This window comes from Palaemon carinicauda, unplaced genomic scaffold (assembly GCF_036898095.1).
Source record: "Palaemon carinicauda isolate YSFRI2023 unplaced genomic scaffold, ASM3689809v2 scaffold16, whole genome shotgun sequence".
NCBI lineage: Eukaryota > Metazoa > Arthropoda > Malacostraca > Decapoda > Palaemonidae > Palaemon > Palaemon carinicauda.
Window position 1 is genome coordinate 425,643 of NW_027169147.1, and position 20,861 is coordinate 446,503.

Sequence of the window (20,861 nt, forward strand, 5' to 3'; positions counted from 1 at the left end):
GAAGGCTCAGAGGTGCATAGCAGTATTAGCAAGACAATTTTGATGGTGACTGGAGAGGAAGTACAGTAAAGGAAATAAGACAATGAATGAAACTCTCTGTCTTTTTGAAGAGCAAGGGGAAAACTATTTAAAGAATAAAAGCAACTATGTCACAGGAGATGCTGTGGATTATAGAATCTAGAGAGAATATGAGATTTTTAGATGCCTGAAATGTGTAACAAGAACAGATAAAACACAGATTAAAGTCTGTGGTTCGTATGTTTAGGAAAAATGATATTTTAATTATGAAATAAATTTTTGAATATACTTACCCGGTGAATATATAATAGCTGCAGCTCCAGCGGCTCGACAGAAAACACACACAAAAACTTGCGAGCGATCGCTATGAAGGTTGCGGGTGTGCCCACCAGCGCCAACTATCGGCCAGATACCGCATATACATGTAAACAGACCCAATTTTTCTCATCCCGCTGGGTCTCTATCGGGGAGGAAGGGGGGCCTTTAATTTATATATTCACCGGGTAAGTATATTCAAAAATTTATTTTATAATTAAAATATCATTTTTAAATATTTAACTTAGCCGGTGAATATATAATAGCTGATTCACACCCATGGTGGTGGGTAGAGACCAGAGTTAATTAAGTTTACAGCGTACTGTATATGCTTAGAGTTTTTGACAGTTATATCATAACAAAACCCAAATATATAAAGGTACCTGGTAAGGAAGTTGACTTAGACGATTACTCTGCCTTATTAGTCTGTCTTCCTCACGAAGCCCAGCGATCCTCTTAGGATGCTGAAAGATTCCCAGGAGCTGAAGTATTAAGGGCTGCAACCCATACAACAGGACCTCATCAAACCCCTAATCTGGGCGCTCTCAAGAAATGACTTTGACCACCCGCCAAATCAACCAGGATGCGAAAGGCTTCTTAGCCTTCCGTACAACCCAAAAAACAATATTAAAAACATTTCAAGAGACAGATTAAAAAGGATATTGGAATTAGGGTAATGTAGTGGTAGAACCCTCACCCACTACTGCACTCGCTGCAACGAATGGACCCAGTGTGTAGCAGTCCTCGTAAAGAGTCTGGACATCTTTTAAGTAAAATGACGCGAACACTGACTTGCTTCTCCAAAAAAGTCGCGTCCATAATACTTTGCAGAGATTTATTTTGCTTGAAGGCCACGGAGGTTGCTATAGCTCTAACTTCGTGCGTCTTAACCTTAAGCAAACATCGGTTTTTCTCATTCAAGTGAGAATGAGCTTCTCGTATTAAAAATCTGATAAAATATGACAAAGCATTCTTTGACATAGGCAATGATGGTTTCTTAACTGAGCACCATAATGCCTCAGATTTACCTCGTAATGACTTAGTACGAGCTAAATAGAACTTAAGAGCTCTAACAGGACATAATACTCTTTCCAGTTCGTTGCCTATGATCTCTGATAAGCAAGGAATATCAAAAGATTTAGGCCAAGGACGAGAAGGCAGTTCATTTTTGGCCAGGAAACCGAGTTGAAGAGAACAAGTGGCTTTTTCTGTAGAAAAGCCGATGTTCTTACTGAAGGCATGAAGTTCACTGACCCTTTTAGCCGAAGCCAAGCACACTAGGAAAAGTGTCTTGAGGGTGAGATCCTTCAGGTAGGCTGAATGTAATGGCTCAAACCTGTCTGACATGAGGAACCTTAGGACCACGTCTAAGTTCCATCCAGGAATTGCCAAACGACGTTCCTTAGAGGTCTCGAAAGACTTAAGGAGATCTTGGAGATCTTCATTGTTGGAAAGATCTAAGCCTCTATGTCGAAAGACCGAAGCCAACATGCTCCTGTAGCCCTTAATCGTGGGAGCTGAAAGGGAGCGAACCTTTCTCAGATGTAAAAGAAAATCTGCGATTTGGGCTACAAAGGTACTGGACGAGGACACAGATGCTGACTTGCACCAGTCTCGAAAGACTTCCCACTTCGACTGGTATACTCTAATGGTAGAAGCTCTCCTCGCTCTTGCAATCGCACTGGCTGCCTCCTTCGAAAAGCCTCGAGCTCTTGAGAGTCTTTTGATAGTCTGAAGGAAGTCAGACGAAGAGCGGGGAGGCTTTGATGGACATTCTTTACGTGGGGCTGACGTAACAGATCTACCCTTAGAGGAAGACTTGGAAAGTCTACCAGCCATTGAAGTACCTCGGTGAACCACTCTCTCGCGGGCCAGAGGGTAGCAACCAACGTCAACCTTGTCCCTTCGTGAGAGGCGAACTTCTGCAGTACCTTGTTGACTATCTTGAATGGTGGGAATGCATATAAGTCCAGAAGAGACCAATCCAGTAGAAACGCGTCTATGTGGATTGCTTCTGTATCTAGGACTGGAGAGCAATAGATTGGTAACCTTTTGGTCAACGAGGAGGCAAAGAGGTCTATGGTGGGTTGACCCCAAGTAGCCCAAAGACTCTTGCCCACGTCCTTGTGGAGGGTCCATTCCGTGGGTATCACCTGACCCCTCCGACTGAGACAGTCTGCCAAGACGTTCAAGTCCCCCTGGATGAATCTCGTCAACAGGGAGATGCCTCGATTTCTTGACCATAAGAGAAGGTCCCTTGCGATCTCGAGCAGCGTGAAGGAGTGTGTGCCTCCTTGCTTGGAGATGTACGCCAAAGCTGTGGTGTTGTCTGAGTTGACCTCTACCACTTAGTTTCGAAGAAGCTTTCGAATATCATCAAGGCCAAGTGGACTGCTAATAGCTCCTTGCCGTTGATGTGCATGCTCTTCTGACTTGAGGTCCACAGACCCGAGCATTCCCGACTGTCCAGGGTCGCACCCCAACCCAAATCCGACGCGTCTGAGAACAACACGTGGTTTGGGTTCTTGACTGCTAGGGATAGTCCCTCTCTCAGACTGATATTGCTGTCCCACCATTTCAGGCGTGCCTTTACTGGTTCGGAGACTGGGAATGATACCGTCTCTAACGTCTTGTCCTAGTTCCAGTGAGAGGCTAGATGGAACCGGAGAGGCAGAAGGTGTAGTCTCCCTAGTGAGACAAACTGCTCCAGGGATGAGAGAGTCCCTACGAGACTGTTCCAACTCCTGACTGAACAAACGTTTTCTTTTCAGCATTAGTTGGACTTCGAGCAGGGCTTGTTCTATTCGGTGGCAGACGGAAAAGCCCGAAAAAACTGGACTGCGAATCTCCATCCCCAAATATAGAATAAACTGGGATGGGATCAGTTGGGACTTTTAGGTTGACCAAAAGTCCCAACTCCCTGGCCAGACTCAACGTCCAATGTAGATCCTGCAGACAGCGAAGACTGGACGATGCTCTGAGAGGCCAGTCGTCCAAGTATAGGGAGGCTCGGATCCCCGATAGATGGAGGGATTTTGCCATATTCCTCATGAGCCTCGTAAACACGAGAGGAGCAGGACTGAGGCCAAAGCACAGGGCTCGAAACTGGTACCCCACATTCCTGTAAACAAACCTCAGAAACGGTTGGGAATCCGGGTGTATAGGAATGTGGAAGTATGCCTCCTGAAGGTCCAGAGAGACCATCCAGTCGCCTTCCATTAATGCTGTCAAGACAGCCTGGTAGACTTCATCGTGAAGTTTGTCTTGACAATGAACACATTGAGCGCACTTGCCTCTTACGTACTCCTGCAGTGAACGTGGCTGCCAGATCATTGGAGCCATCCCTGAGGGACTTGTTCCTGCAGAGAACGTGGCTGTCAGATCATTGGAGCCATCCCTGAAAGCCTTGTTTATGCATGACATAATTGTACAGCAAAACTTCAAACGCTCGAAAAAAACTAACAGGAGATGGTCTAGCTCTGAAGTCGACCATAAAATCTTGGAGCGTCTCATGGCCAGGCGCCAGGGAGAGTCTATGAGGTTTGAGAAGTCTATCTGGGCAGAGGCAGGAACTCCCAAGCCGAGAACTTCTCCCGTGTCATATCAGACTCTCGCTCTATAAGCCAGCTAAAAGTAGGGAAAGCAAAGGCTGTCTCCCCCAAACTCCTCCTGGTGATAAACCAGTCGCCTAGCAAACGTAAAGCTCTCTTAGAAGAGCGAGAGAGCACTAGCTTATAAAACAACGGCTTCGAAGTAGCTAGGCCTAGTGTAAACTCTGACGTTTAGGCGAACGAGGAGCAGCAGTTACAAAAAGATCCGGACAAAGATCCTTAAAAATCAGCATGATTTATTTAAAGTCCATAGAGGGCTGAGCAGCTTTAGGCTCCTCTCTGTCTGACAGAGTCCTCAAGGGAATATCAGTAGGAGGGGGAACAGCAACTTCCTCATCTGAAGGAACCTTGTCCGACAATAGCCGAGTCTCAAGCAAGGGAGGGACCTGCCGTGGTGGCAATGCTTGACAAGCAGAGTCCACACGCAAAGGAGCAACAGTAGCAGTCAAGGATGCTATGTCATGTAACTGCTTAAAGGACTGACCAGCAACAACCAACAGGTGCGGGAGGACGCTCGACGTCAACTCGAGACTGCCTTGACTGCCTAGACTGAGCAGTCAAAACAACTCTTGACTGCGGTGCTTGACGCTCAACGTCAAAACAAGTCAACTTCGCTGGTTGGCGAATGTCCTGAACGTCAACAAGAGCATGCGGCAGCGGCTGAACGTCCACAAGCGGCTGAAAGTCAACACTGGACTGTATCGAGTGAGGCTCTACAAAACGTGACTTTGTAACGTCAACGTCAACAGGACGAGCAAAGGTTCGTTTGGGCGGCTGACGGCCAGGATCTCGATCAGCTAAGCGGCGAGGATCATCGTGAACCTGCTCAGCAGAATAGTCCTCCATAAGAGAGGCAAGCTTATTCTGCATGTCTTGCCGTACAACCCATTTAGGATCAACGGGAATGGTTGCGGTAAGAGACGAGGGTAACGTCTGTGACTGCAAAACCTTGCCTACAAAAAGACTCTCGGAGCCTTGTTACACTTTTGTTTAGGCGGCGAGCAGTCTTCCGATGACTGCATAGGGTCAGAGCTGTCCTAATAGTTAAAACCAGGACGCTGGACCTGTCCTGAAAGGACTGACTTTCGCTTAAATGGCCTCGAAACCTTGTTCCACGGTTTCTTATGCGAAAAGCCTTCGGATGACGAGGAGAAAATCGTCTCGCTCGTCTTATGGTAGGGGCGGTGTTGATGAGACACGCCTGAAACCATAGAGGGAACGTCTGTTCGCTGATCAAGTCCTCTCGAACCCATAAGTCGTACGACATTACTTCTCCCCTGGGCTTGGGAGCTTGCAAGAGGTCTCGGACTAGGCGAACGACAGGCACGAACAGACGAACCCTCGGTCGCAACACTGATAACACTTTGCGCAATTATCACTTTATCACTACGATTTTCTGTTTTGCACTTATTTCACTGAAATCGAATTTTTTAACAATTCACATTAGGTATGAATAAAACTGATTTCTACCTGAAGCACGCAATTCTACCCTCATCAAAAGGTTATAATTGCGAAATCAGTCGTATAATGTAAGCACATTAATACAAGCAAAAAACAGTAAACATATTTTAAGATAAAAAGATCAGTGGCTGGGAAGGAGACTAAACACTAGTTCATTCAAAACTACGTTTTCAATCTCTCACCGTACAGTGCCTTGGGACGAGAATAAAAACTAAATACGTTTTATCCTTTCTCCCCGTACAGAGACTAGGGACGAGAGTAAAAAAAACTGACTCGAGAACAACGTTACTCGCTTGGAACGAGAATAAAGATTGGAACGTTCTCTCTCCTCTCTCTCTCCGTCTCTATCTCTCTCTCTCTCTCTCTCTCTCTTGATTTCGCACCGAAGAGAAGAGCCCACTTACCTTTCGTCAATAAACAGGTTATTTGACCAAAGGAAAAAACTGAAAGGTTTTTTCAATTAAAAAGTTCCTTTAAAATAGTATTTTTGGGCTCAAGCCATGGCGTCCTGATGGAAGGTTCCTTTTTGGTAGCTTCCTTGGGTATAAGACTACTAAGATATTCCCAGAGAATTTAACCACAGGTTATCACAGAATTCTAACTTCTGGAGCGAGTATCTCAAAGGTTTCCCTTTAAGACATCGTAATACAACAGGGGACGCGCATGTCTGAACGCGCCACATAGCTATCTTCACCCCGAACAGAGTTAATGCTTCGGTGTGTAAGGACTGAGAATAGCTGGGAGCCGTTCCACAGCTAATCTCACTCGTGGCTACTACTGATACTCGAGACGTAAACAAACGGACGCCATTGCTCTAATGACGTCACGCCCGTCTTCATCCTTTGTTTAGTAGCTGCCCTACTTAGACGGATTTTCCCTGTGTTAACTTTATCGTTTTGCATCTTCGCTATGTCGTTACCTTCAGCCTCGCCTTCTTCTGGAAAGTTGAGTACAAGGTTCCAGTATTGTTTAATTAAGCTCTGGCCGTAAAGTAAATATTACTTTTCGAGATAATTGCTGTTTTGTGGCAGAGCTGTGCCTCTACCGGACCCGCCATTTTATGGCGTCGTTGTTGTTATGCATGTCTTATTTAGTTAGCCACAACAACGTTTCCGGCCTTATTTACTAATCGATTACATTAGTTTATTTAGTCTTCATAGCTAGGAACTTTTATATCGTGTTTAGACGCTTTTTATCGGTCATCGATTGACCTCATACCAGTCGGCTACTATAGCCCCCAGGCCAGGAGCCTACATACAAGTGTTCATGCATGATTTATTAGTGATCCTAGGCTAAGTTATGAAGATAGTGGCATTATTTTACAATACTTTTGACAGTGATGCAAATGTTTTCGCCTTCAGGGACCATATAGGGGATAGGCTAGTCAGTGACTCTTTCTAGCCTAACCTAATGATAGGACCCCTATATGCTTCCTTCATCCCCTGCCTTGGCATTCCCTCTATTTAGCCTTGATTCCTTTTCTGAGTAAAGGGATCAATTGTCTAATAGAGTATATATCGCCTCTCTGTCCTCCCTAAGGGAATGAACCTCCCTTAGGGTTACGTCCGAGAGTGAGGTTAGGCTAGCCCTACCTCTATGGCTAGGATCGTCTATGACTTTCCTGCGATAGCGATATGTCTTCTTCCTTTCCTAGTTCAGGACTCTTAGCCCTGCTCTAGGTTGGGTTAGGAAGGTTTCTCTGTTCCATGCTGAAACTGTACTCTTGCACCGTTTTAGCTGATCTGCCTGATCTTAGGTTAGGGAGTGTCCTCCCTTTCCCTAGTGGCCGCTCTGGTACAGAAACCCTTCCTTGGAAGACTTCTCTCTTCTCCCTCCCCACCTATCTCTTGTATAGCCTAGCCTATGCTTAGGTTAGTTTATACCCATCTGTCCCCTGTCCTACAACTCCTCCTTAGGGTGGAATAGTAGGGCTACCCGAGCTTCCTTGTGCAGTCCGCTCTGGTACATATACCTTCATAGTGTCCGATAAGGTTAGTTGCTAGTTTAGCTCTGCATATGGGAGTCTCCCCCCCCTCCCTTTTGGGTGTTCCCTAGCCCTCCCTTGGGCTACCTTGCTCCCGGTCCCTAGTGACCCCTGCTCCTGGATGTTAGAGCCTGCCTCTATCATGGGTACACCCTCTCAGGGAGGGGGAGGGATGTCTGGAGTCCTGATGGTTCTTCCTGCATCCCTTCCCCCCCTCCCCCCTGTCTCTCTCCCTATCCGGGTGCCGGTCTCTTGCCGCCTCTACTGTCGGCAATACCTGCCTCCTACTTGGTGACTCTTCCTAACCTTGCCGCCAGCCCCCCGTGTACCGAGGGACTTCCTGCTGCCGCCGGCTACTACCGGCGGCTCTCCTCCTCCTAGCTTGTCGTCCGCTTGCCGGTCGGCCGCCGGAGTGCCGGCATATACTTCCGGCAACCCGGTACAGCTTTAACCATCCTTATCCCAGTCACCAATCCGGCATCCTCCGACTGCCGGAGCCGCCGCTCCCTGCCGAAGTGCCGCCGTTGTGCCGGCGGCCGCCATCCTGGTATTTGACTGACTTTGAACATTGTCTGTCCTAATGCCAGAATTTATGCTGGAGCGAGCTCCGGCATGCCGGCGGCTTGCCGGATGCCCCGGAGGCGTCAAGAATACTTGCACCCCCTTCCTGTAGCTATCATAGGACAATGATAGCCCTATATCGCAAACAGATAGACTGTTTCTACTATTAAGATCAGTACCTGGTACTGCTCTGTTAGTGATCATGCTGTCTCTTTGCATTCTTCTAATTCCAGCATGCTATGTGCATCTTAGCACGGCTGGTTGCCAGAAGCAGTTACCTTTAAAAGAGGCCTTCTAGCCCTTAACTTGGAACCGAATGATCTCGGTCCCAATCTTGCCCTTGGATTTTTCCACGGAATTCCAAAATACTTGGAGCTCTAAGGAATTATATCCGGTGCCCTCGGTCACTCGGATTATCCAGGGACCAAGCTTATGGTAACCAGCCGGGCGGGATGCATGGAGCATGTTCTCCTTTACTATTTCATTCTCTATGCATCACACCTTTCATTAAGTTAAAATTAATAATTAATATTAACTTAGTTTAAGAGCCATTCTTATGACTCCCCCATACTCATTTTCTCTTTCTTCCACAGGAGGAGCAGATGAAGTGTGATTTCGCCTTCTGCGCTGTGAAACGCCCGCAGTTTTACGGGCATACGGCTTGCAGGACTCACGCCCCTTGTGCAGACAAGAAAGGGGATTTGAAGTTTTGGAATCCACTGAACTGTACGGTCTGTCAGGCTCACCTAGTTGAGGCCTTCCATAATCCTCCCTCAGCAGAGATTAGAGACATTTCTCGTGAAAAGCTGCGCAAGTGGGTGCGTGGCTTCCAGAAAAATGCTACCGGACCGTACCTGGCCACCGAAGAACTGAGGTCACTGTTGTTCCCTAAGGCCTCCCCTGACTCAGTGGTACCCAAAGACGTGATCCCCACTGTCCAAATTACGGTGGAACCTGATGTAGTCATGGCTCAGTCCATGCACGAGTGTCGTTTGGATTCCGAAGATGACGAACAGATTTCGGATGTCTCGGAAGACACGGAGAAAACGCTTATGGCTCAAGGAGCCGAAGATGACGAAGACAAGGTAGAATACGCCGAGTCGGAGCAAGAGGTCGCTCCCCCGTCCATCCCCCCTCCTACTCCTACACCGACGGAAATGTCTATTCCGTCTACCTCCTCGACTCCGGATCCTTCTTCTTCCACTCAAGAATTGATCCGACTGATTAGAGCCGTCATGGACGACAGGCTGAAGGAGAACCAGGAGTCCATCAGGTCAATGATAGGATCCAGAGAACCGAAGAAGATTTCGGTCAAGGATCTCCCCGCTTGCTCTCATGCCAACCCGTGGAGGTATGCAGAGCATATGGTTATTGCGACCGGCAGGATCTTTGTCAGTGATAAGATCGGCACGGTCCCTTTGGAAGATGTGGAGTTCTTCCCAAACTTTGAGGCCTACCCGGACTGTTACGTCCGGCTTCGTTCCGAACCTGCCTCGAAGGAAGAGACCGAACCTAAGGAAGAGATAGTGTTCGATCTCGCAAAGGCCCAGGCTATGCTAGCCTCCGCATTCAAGAGTAGAGGCTTTACCTGCTCTAAGCTTCCGGCCTTGAGCAAGAAGCACCCTACTTACGTTGCACCTGAAACTGCGGTTCTTCCATTCTTGGAAAAGGCCTTAGCTGCATGCCTTAAAGCGGCGGATGAAGGGAAACCCTGCCCTGCATTGGAGGAGTGCAGACCCTTCTCCATAGTGACCCCCCCTGACGCTCGACACTGGAAAGATGTTCAACATACTTTCGTCGTGGGAAGGCTCGATCCTGACGTCGCCGGACGTCAGTTTAATGAAGACCTCCCTAAGCTCAACGATCACCTCCTTCGTCGGGAACAAGACACGAAGGAGAGGCTTGCGGCATCTCTTTCTCATCAAGTCCAACTTGAAGTTATGGCCTGTGACACTAGAGTACCAGACCACTACATGGTACTCTCCAAATCCCACTTATTGACTGTAATGAAGGACTTGTACCACTTCATAAAGGCTCGAAGAGCCTGTCGTGAATTCGTGTTTGCCGGTGCCACCGTGAAACACGAACCCCGGAGGCTGATTTCCTCCAACATCTGGGGAAAACACCTCTTTCCTTCTGACCTTGTGAAGGAAATCACTGACAGAGCCGCCACGGAGAATAGGAACCTTCTCCACAAGTGGGGCATGTCCAGGAAAAGGAAACCCTCTCAGGACGACGGACCTCAGCCTAAGAGGAAACCCCAAAAGCCAAAACCCCAGCAACGTCAGCAAAGACGTCAGTTTCCGGGACCCGCTACCTCCCAAGTGGTTGCCCAACCACAACAGACCTTTCAATTGGTCCCCCAACCGGTGTTGTCACAGTCACCGGTCTTCACCCCTGCCTTTGAGCAACAATCAACTACCTTTCGTGCCAAAGGTAGAGGCTCATTCAGGGGTGCAAGCAAAGACGCATCTCGCCGTCCCTCCAGAGGTAGAGGAGGAAAGGGAGCTAGCGGCCGAGGCAGCAAGTCCTCGGGACACCAGAAGCAATGAAGTGCTTCCGGTGGGAGGAAGACTCCGCCAATTCCAGGATCGTTGGACCTTCGATCCCTGGGCGCACAGCATCGTCAAGAAGGGTCTAGGCTGGAGTTGGACTCAACCACCCCCAATCTTCCAGCAATTCTTCCAACAATCAACCCCCCTTCTGGAAGAATATGTTCTAGACCTCTTGAACAAGAAGGTGATAAGGAAGGTAAAGTCCACCAGGTTCCAAGGGAGACTGTTTTGTGTCCCCAAGAAGGACTCAGACAAACTCAGAGTCATTCTGGACTTATCCCCCCTCAACAAGTTCATAGCGAACAACAAATTCAAGATGCTGACGCTTCAACAAATAAGGACCCTTCTGCCTCAAGGTTCCTATACGGTCTCTATAGACCTGGCGGATGCCTACTGGCACGTTCCAATGAACCATCACGCTTCCTCCTACCTAGGATTTCGACTCCAAAGGAAAAGCTACGCCTTCCGGGCCATGCCCTTCGGCCTCAACGTGGCCCCTCGGATCTTCACAAAACTGGCGGATGCCATAGTACAACAACTCCGCCTAAGAAACGTCCAGGTGATGGCCTACCTCGACGACTGGCTAGTCTGGGCTCCATCGCCCGAAGAGTGTGCAAAGTCTTGCAACGAAGTTACCCAGTACCTAGAACACCTGGGATTCAAGATCAACGAGAAAAAATCTCGCCTCTCTCCAGCTCAGAAGTTTCAGTGGTTGGGAATCCACTGGAATCTTCAGTCACACCGCCTTTCCATCCCCCAGAAGAAAAGGAAGTAAATAGCAGGGTCTGTCAAGCGACTACTGAAATCCAAACGCATTTCAAGACGACAGCAGGAACGAGTTCTAGGCTCTCTACAATTCGCCTCAGTGACAAACCCAGTGCTTCGTGCACAGCTAAAGGATGCCGCGGGAGTCTGGAGACGCTCGGCATCCATCGCTCGAAGAGACCTCAAGAGACGGCTTCCAAACAGACTGCGACGCCTCCTAAAGCCGTGGTCGGAAGAAAAGGCCCTGAAAAGGTCCATTCCTCTCCAACACCCTCCTCCATCACTCAACATCCACACGGATGCCTCACTGGAAGGTTGGGGAGGTCACTCCCACCAGAAACAGGTTCAAGGTACCTGGTCTCCACTATTCAAGACGTTCCACATAAACATCTTGGAGGCCATGGCGGTCCTTCTAACACTGAAGAAGTTATCCCCGCCGCCCTCGATCCACATCCGTCTAACCCTAGACAACTCGGTGGTAGTTCGTTGTCTCAATCGCCAAGGCTCAAGATCGCCCCAGATAAATCAGGTGCTTCTCCCAATCTTCCGTCTGGCAGAGAAGAAGAAGTGGCACCTGTCTGCAGTTCACCTACAAGGATTCCGCAACGTGACAGCGGATGCTCTATCTCGGACAAACCCGATAGAGTCGGAATGGTCTCTAGACGCAAGATCGTTCTCCTTCATCTCTCACCAAGTCCCAGAACTTCAGATAGATCTCTTTGCAACGAGCGACAACAATCAACTTCCTCTGTACGTAGCCCCGTACGAGGACCCCAAAGCAGAAGCAGTGGATGCCATGTCACTGGACTGGAACAGATGGTCCAAGATCTACCTGTTCCCTCCCACCAACCTTCTGTTGAAAGTCCTCTCCAAACTGAGAACCTTCAAAGGGACAGCGGCCCTAGTGGCTCCCAAGTGGCCCCGGAGCAACTGGTACCCCCCTGGTCCTGGAGCTGCAGCCCAAGCTGATCTCTCTCCCGGGCCCAGTTCTCTCTCAACAAGTACAGAAGTCGACTGTCTTCACTTCATCATCGAAAATCAAGGACCTTCATCTCATGATTTTCTCTCCCTTTCCGCAAAGAAGAGGTTTGGGATCTCGAAGAAAAGTCTAGACTTCCTAGAGGAATACAAGACCGAATCCACGAGACGGCAATATGAATCATCCTGGAGGAAATGGGTCTCCTTTGTCAAGACAAAAAATCCTAAAGAAATCACGATTGATTTCTGTATGTCCTTCTTTATTCACCTTCATGGACAAGGATTAGCAGCCAATACGATTTCAACCTGCAAATCGGCCTTGACTAGACCAATTCTATATGCTTTCCAAATTGATCTGTCCAACGACATCTTCAACAAACTACCAAAAGCATGTGCTCGCCTACGTCCAGCACCCCCACCGAAACCGATCTCCTGGTCACTAGACAAGGTACTCCATTTCGCCTCCAACTTGGACAACGATTCATGCCCCCTCAAGGATCTGACTCAGAAAGTTATATTTTTATTTGCTCTCGCTTCGGGAGCTCGAGTCAGCGAAATAGTGGCATTATCAAGAGAAGAAGGACACATCCTGTTTACCGATTCAGGAGAAGTGACCCTCTCCCCTGATTCGACGTTTCTCGCTAAAAATGAATTACCCACCAAAAGATGGGGCCCTTGGAGAATATGCCCCCTGAAGGAGGATGTCTCTCTATGTCCAGTAGAGAGCCTCAAGGTCTATCTTCGCAGAACTTCGAACTTTGGTGGAGGCCAACTCTTCAAAGGAGAAACATCGGGCAGCGACCTGTCACTGAAACAATTAAGAGCGAAAATCACCTACTTCATTCGCAGAGCGGATCCGAACAGTACACCCGCTGGTCATGATCCTAGAAAAGTGGCATCATCTCTGAATTTCTTTCAGAGCATGGACTTTGAAAGCCTTAAAAACTTCACGGGCTGGAAGTCCTCGCGAGTTTTCTTTAAACACTATGCGAAACAGGTGCACGAAGTCAAACATTTTGTGGTAGCCGCAGGTAGTGTTATGAAACCTGCACCTAACTCTGCGTAGAACAGTGAGTTACTTGGGACTCTAACTCTTCGGGTGCCTATGTTGACCCTCGAGCGATTCATAGTGATGTCGAAAAACACTTAGTGCTTTTATAACTGTTCTTATCCCAGGTGAAATGTCATAGTGTCACACAAGTGCCGCATGCCTTGAGCATGATGTGTTTTAATTAAAGACTTGCGTTCCTCGAGAACGAGTACCTACTAATATCCTGAAATTCCTTTTCAGATTCAAGAGCAAGCCTTTATTTCTATGTACATTATTATTACTGTAAATGAACTTTACTTTTTGCTGTAAATTATTTAATTTCTGCATTTGTGAAATAAAATTTCTATTTTATTACTTGTGCGTCTCTATCAGCTCCTACTTACTATGAAATACATACCTGTCATAGTTTTATTTATTCCTCCTTTCTTATGGTTATGAAGAATTTAAGATGTCTAATCCTAAATTATATTCACCCTGACTAAGTAAGGTTCCTACACGAATACTTACTTCTGATACCCAAGAGATGAACTCTATACACAGTGTCCAACCACCACTGGTCTAATTTCAGAATGTTCCTATACAAAGACCAAACATTCAGCTTCATCTCTAAGTTCTTCAAGTTCTTCTCTCAGGATGAATAGCCCTTCAATACCACTTTGACGTCGGCATAGCCCATGGGAACTTCACTGCCAAGGGGGGCAGGATACTTCTTCCCTATGGTTCTTTATCTAAGATTACTTTGCTGTTTTGTCAATGCCTAGGCACTTAATACTAGGGGAAAATCTACCACGATACATTGATTCTCTGGTACTCTTCCATCAGGACGCCATGGCTTGAGCCCAAAAAACGGATTTTGAGCGAAGCGAAAAATCTATTTTTGGGTGAGATAGCCATGGCGTCCTGATGGACCCTCCCTACTACTTCGTCCAGTTTTGTTCCCACCCTGTGCTACTGTATCATGGTGATGGGCAGCAACTGGCTTCAGGATGAAGACGGGCGTGACGTCATTAGAGCAATGGCGTCCGTTTGTTTACGTCTCGAGTATCAGTAGTAGCCACGAGTGAGATTAGCTGTGGAACGGCTCCCAGCTATTCTCAGTCCTTACACACCGAAGCATTAACTCTGTTCGGGGTGAAGATAGCTATGTGGCGCGTTCAGACATGCGCGTCCCCTGTTGTATTACGATGTCTTAAAGGGAAACCTTTGAGATACTCGCTCCAGAAGTTAGAATTCTGTGATAACCTGTGGTTAAATTCTCTGGGAATATCTTAGTAGTCTTATACCCAAGGAAGCTACCAAAAAGGAACCTTCCATCAGGACGCCATGGCTATCTCACCCAAAAATAGATTTTTCGCTTCGCTCAAAATCCGTTTTAAAACATTTAAGCTTTGAAAGAAGAATGAACAAAATGTCAGAATCGATTTACTCTTTCTGCAAAGTGAAACCGTGATACTCTCTCTCTCTATCGTAACGATAGAGCGCAAACTGCGTAGCATAAATAAACTAAACGTTAGTTCATCTTTGAAACAGTACGAAGACTATTCAAAGAAAATCTTTCATAAAATATCTACTAAAAAATATTCATTTAATAAGTTTTAAATCATTTGCTCTGTAAAAGTTATTTACGATTGAAAGGGCTCAACGTTGTTTAACTTCGGTTTCCAAGTTAGGACCGCCTACTCTCAGGAAAGGTCGCATATAAACAAATCATTAAAATTTATCTTGATCTTTATTATAAATGGAAAGCTAATCGAAGAGGCCTAATAAAGGCGGTTGAGATATAAAATATATAGAGGAAAATCTATAATTAATTTATAACGTGATAAGATAATTGCTAAAAGCCTAAAACACACTTCCGTACTAAGGGAAGGGTCGGCCATTTAAAAGTCAAAGAAAGTCCAAAAAACAATCCAAAGTCATCAAAAATTAAATCTATCCAAAATCGAGTTCAAGATTTAAGTTGAAGATAAAACACCTGCACTGCGAAAGCTCAAACCAAAAGGAAGTACTTCACCAAATATGTTGAGAAAACTCCAGGTTATACAGCGAGTATTGATACGTCTTGTCGTTAAGGCCGACAGAGAAAAAATTGGGTCTGTTTACATGTATATGCGGTATCTGGCCGATAGTTGGCGCTGGTGGGCACACCCGCAACCTTCATAGAGATCGCTCGCGAGTTTTTGTGTGTGTTTTCTGTCGAGCCGCTGGAGCAGCAGCTATTATATATTCACCGGCTAAGTTAAATATTTAAAAATACAAATTACAGTACTTAATGAATCTATTTTATTTTTAGAAAACTCCATTACTTTTATTGAGTTTTGCTCTTGTTAAACTGATTGTAGTTTTCTATTCTTCCAGACTTTTCATCCCAAAGGAAGGAATCATCCACCTCTTGCTGCTAAAGCTTGTAAGCTACTGAAGGGATATGCAAGAGACGTAAGACTGGAAAAGAAAGGGTCATGTTGGAAGATTTTGTTGTACAGTATGATGTCTGAGAATAGGAAGTTTAGTCTTAATTTCCTCTTTGAAGTCTATTGAAAATAATATTAAGGGTTTGTCATCTTGTGATATTGAGAGGATGATGAATTCTGAACCACCTTTTGAATTTTCAATGAAAAGTGAAATTGAAGATCTATTTTCACCTGCAGTCGATCCAGAAAATAATACGTCTGGCAGTGTTGCTCTCTTTAATGATGGCGCTCTTTTCTTGGATCCAAAAATGGAAGTCAAAGTAGAGCCAGAAATATTTGATCCTAGCGAAAGCTATTTCAAAAATTCCTACGAGTACGATGCATCAATGAGTGAAAACGGTTCATTAAGTTGTAAAGTGGATGTCGGTGATGAGGAAAGTGTAGACACTGACATAGGGACAGGTATGAAAGAGGATAAAGGAAAGGAAAAGGGAAGACTTTCATGTGTATTCAGTGGAAGAGAATTATTACAGAAAGATGTTTTGAATCAAGAGGTGAATCAAATAAATGAGAAGCAGATAAAAAAAATGGTCTTTGGTAATGTTAACTCCAATGCTCTAGCTAGAAAGCGATGCACATGCAGTGAATGTGGGAAAGCTTTTCGTGATAGATATTGTCTTACATTACATTCAAGAATTCACACGGGAGAGAAACCATACAAGTGCGATGTCTGTAGCAAAGCATTTACCTCGAAAAAACTTCTCACTAGACATTTAGGAATTCATATGGAAGAGAAGCCATACAAATGTAATGTCTGTAGCAAAACATTTACTTCAAAATATAATCTCACTAAACATTTAAAAATTCACGTGGAAGGGAATCCATACAAATGCAATGTCTGTAGCAAAACATTTACTAGAAAAGCATATCTCACTGTACATGTAAGAATTCACACGGGAGAGAAGCCATACAAATGTAATGTCTGTAGCAAAACATTTAATGTAAAAGGACGTCTCATTGAACATTTAAGAATTCACACGGGAGAGAAGCCATACAAATGTAATGTCTGTAGCAAAGCATTTACTTCAAAAGAAATTCTCACTTCACATTTAAGAATTCACATGGAAGGGATTCCAAACAAATGCAATGTCTGTAGCAAAACATTTACTAGAAAAGCATATCTTAATGCACATTTAAGAATTCACACGGGAGAGAAGCCATACAAATGCAATGTCTGTAGCAAAACATTTCCTAAAAAAGCACATCTCACTGCGCATTTAAGAATTCATGCAGGCGAGAAGCCATACAAGTGCGATGTCTGTAGCAAAGTGTTTACTATGAAATACAGACTTGCTGTACATTTTAGAGTTCACATGGGAGAGAAGCCATACAAGTGTGATGTTTGTAGCAAAACATTTACTTTGAAACATCATCTCACTAGACATTTAAGAATTCACACGGGAGAGAAGCCATACAAGTGTGATGTTTGTAGCAAAACATTTACTTTGAAACATCATCTCACTGGACATTTAAGAATTCACACGGGAGAGAAGCCATACAAGTGTGATGTTTGTAGCAAAACATTTACTTTGAAACAACTTCTCACTAGACATTTAGGAGTCCACACAGGGATTCCCACCTAATCCTGGACCCCAGTAACCATCAAGGGAAGGAACCCCCCCCCCAAAAAAAAAGAAGACAATTTCAAAATGTTGAATTGGGTTTGCGGAGAAGAAAGTACTCCTCTTCAGCTTCGCATACATAAGGTATGAGGGGTGGGGCAGACGTAGAAGCCAAGTGTCCGAGGAATAAATTAGAGATTCTGATTTACCACCTGAGAAAATTGCTATTCTAGACTGGCCACAAGGAGAGATAGGTAGGATAGATGTTAAGACCAGGAAGATTCTCACCCTGCACAAAGTCACATATAGAAACCAGTGTATGGACAGAATATACCTCCCACGCAGAGAAGGTAGACTAGGCTTAACTGAAATCAATCAAGCCTACAGAGCAGCAATAGTAAGAACTGGGCAATACTTAAAAGGCTCTGAGGATGAAAACATCAAGAATGTTGCCAAACATTAAAATGAAGCCCCGAGCCAACTAACTTCAATAACAAAGCAGGCTAAGAACTGGTAGAAGAAACAAAGGGCCCTGAACAGACTGCAGCAGCAATGATAGACAGGAAGACCAGGCACAAGTTCAGTTCCATAGAGGGAAAACTTTAAATGGAAAGGTGGAAACACCAGAATAGGAAGATTCCAAGAAGAACTAGAAAAGGGTTACACAGACAAAGAAGTCACTCAAATGGATAAAGAATGGAAATTTAGTTTTTGATGGAAAAAGGATGGTAGTAGGAGCACAAGCCCAAGGCCTCCTAACAAACGGTTTCAAGAAAATGACGGGCATATCAGGAAACGACCTGTGAATGTTTTGTCCTGCAGCAGTTGAGAGTGCAGGTCATGTGGTTTCAGCCTGCCAGACCCTACTTGCAGATGGTCACTACACAGCTCGCCACAATAACGTGTGAATATATACATTATTATTACGAATCAAACGCATAAACTATGTACTCTTTTACTACTTTATTGCAATTCTGACTATTATGGATTACAGTACAATAATACCTTCAATTTTCCCGCTGATCAAAAACCTTCATATTCTAATGGGGTCCATTACAATATTCAGGCAAATCTATAGAACTGATATAAATAAAAAAAATACTGCTATACACCATCAAGTTCATTCATCTTTCATTAGACATGATATCAATACTTTATATTGTGAAATAATAAGCCATTTACATCATTCTGTGATTGAAAATGAAGTCCCTTTCTAAAATAACATTCTTTGAGTGACATGTAAACATGAGAAGGAGGCCTGGCTTGAGCTAAGCTAGACTTTTATTTCTAGGTTATATATTCTATAGATAATCCTTTGGATTTAATTCATTCATTAGACATTATAATAGACAGGAAACTTGCCGTTTAAACATAAAACGACGGTAAATACAAGATTTTGTTAACACTCTGAGGACGACTAAATATGTTAGTAACTCTATAGCAAATATTTACAACGTCTCCCCATCACGGTTGACTTTGTCTTACCTTCTTCACTATTAATTTCGTGGGTTAATTTAAATCATGAATAAATAAACACAAGTTTACCTAAAGGATTATTTTTATTGATTTAAAAACCGGATTATTAGTTTATTTGGAAGATTTAATTCATGAAAAATAAGGATACAAACTCTGATGGTATTTGAAACTATTCATCATATTGTAACATTTTCACAGTATCTGTATTTAGAATGATTTAAATTTAAGGTAAATAAATTGTTTTCATTATTTGTGTGTTTTATAATTTCATAATCTTTGAGAGAGAGAGAGAGAGAGAGAGAGAGAGAGAGAGAGAGAGAGAGAGAGAGAGAGAGAGAGAGAGAGAGAGAGAGAGAGAGAGAGAGAGAGAATATGTTGTTAAATTTGAGTAGATTAAGGAGGTAGTGGAAGATCAATTAAGAGAACCATATGAGAGATGTTAGGGAAAAAATATCATAGAAATATGGAATAAATATGATATTGAAATAGAAGAAGTAAGAAAGTATGAAAAGCAAGAACTCTAAAATGAAATAAAAAGTAAAGTGGCAAATGAAATTAAAGAAATAGAAGAATAGAAAGCAGAGATGACCAAACTGAGGTTTATGTATAGTAATGGTAGAAGAGATTTCATAGGAGAACTTGACACTGATGAGGTTGTAATAGTTATGAAAACAAGGTTAAATACGCTAGAATTAAAGGAAGATTATAGAAATAGGAATGATAATGATAGGCTTTGTGTGTTGTGTAGGGAGCCAGAGGATACTACCGAGAATATTTTCAACTAACGGGTTAAGGAAATTTAAAAACCCCTACTAAAGAGGTTTCCCGGTATATTAGAAAGGTCTTAGAAGTTTGAAGTAAAAGTATGCAATCTGTGAAGCTGTCTTGTGTAGGAGGTAAACTAATAATAATGAATTGTCTGCAGATTGCAACACTTTGCACCTAATGTGCTCCTTCTAGTAGTATGCCCACAATCCAATGTTGTGGAGAGAGCAACGAGGACCCTTGAAGACAAGTAGAGACCTCTTGCAAATAGTGACACGCGTTTTACATAGTGCCTCAAAATAAGCCATTTATTTAGAGAAGCCAACACCATTGTGAAATTGTGTAAACTCAACTTGGTGTGACTGGGGATATTTGTGAAAGAAAATGTCAACTGGGCGTTGTGAATCGGAATAAGGTAAGATAACTTGAATCTGTTTCTGGTTACTGATAATTTTGTCGTCTGTTTACAAGACCACGTGTTTTCACTGTTGTGGAGAGAGCAACGAGGAACCTGGAACATGGACCCTGAATCACTTGCCTTTCGTCTTTTTCAAAAGTGTATTTAATTGGGTTGGAACTAACGCCTGTCAAACCGTCTTAGAAGATTGACTTCTTAAAACATTTTATATTTCCTTGTTTCCTTTCCTCACTGGGCAATTTTCCCTGTTGGGGCCCCTGGGCTTATAGCATTCTGCTTTTCCAACTAGGGTTGTAGCTTAGCATTTAATAATAATGATAACAATAAGCCATGGCTTCATAAAATATTCTTAGGAATATATGAAAATGCATTAGATTTTGGTAATTTATAACTGACTTTTTGGGTGAATGTAGTTCGTTGGGACAGGGTAAGATAAGAGTACGGCAGTCTAAGGATACGGCTCCTAGGTTAGGTTAGGTTGGAAACAGAAACATTCGGTAAGGTGATGTTCTTGTATCTAAAATGTAGTTTTTCACTCTGTCCCAACAAACTACAAAGGCTCCGCATTGGGAATGCTCGTCAGAAACATTGTTCGGAACTTTTTGAGTGAAGTGATCGAGATATCTCTAACCGAATAATAACATATCGCGTCCCTCAGAATTATATCGCCGTTTGTATATACCCACAAATAGTGGTTTTGAGTTTCCATGGGGCTCCCCAAATGGGGTGAAGAGATAAAAAAAACAATGTATTGACAGTGGCATGTATATATTAACAAGGAATGCATAAAGAAAAGGCGGGAGATGCGGCATGAAATAGAGAATATAATAAGACTAACCTGGCCGAACTAGATCTGTTTTTGCGTGACCT

General features: G+C 44.2%; 1 pseudogene; it reads left to right on the plus strand.

Annotated features, from left to right (window-relative positions):
* Positions 1 to 19,406: 19,406 nt before the first annotated feature.
* LOC137635686 (zinc finger protein 107-like) overlaps positions 19,407 to 20,861 on the plus strand; it is a 135,544-nt pseudogene continuing 134,089 nt past the window's right edge.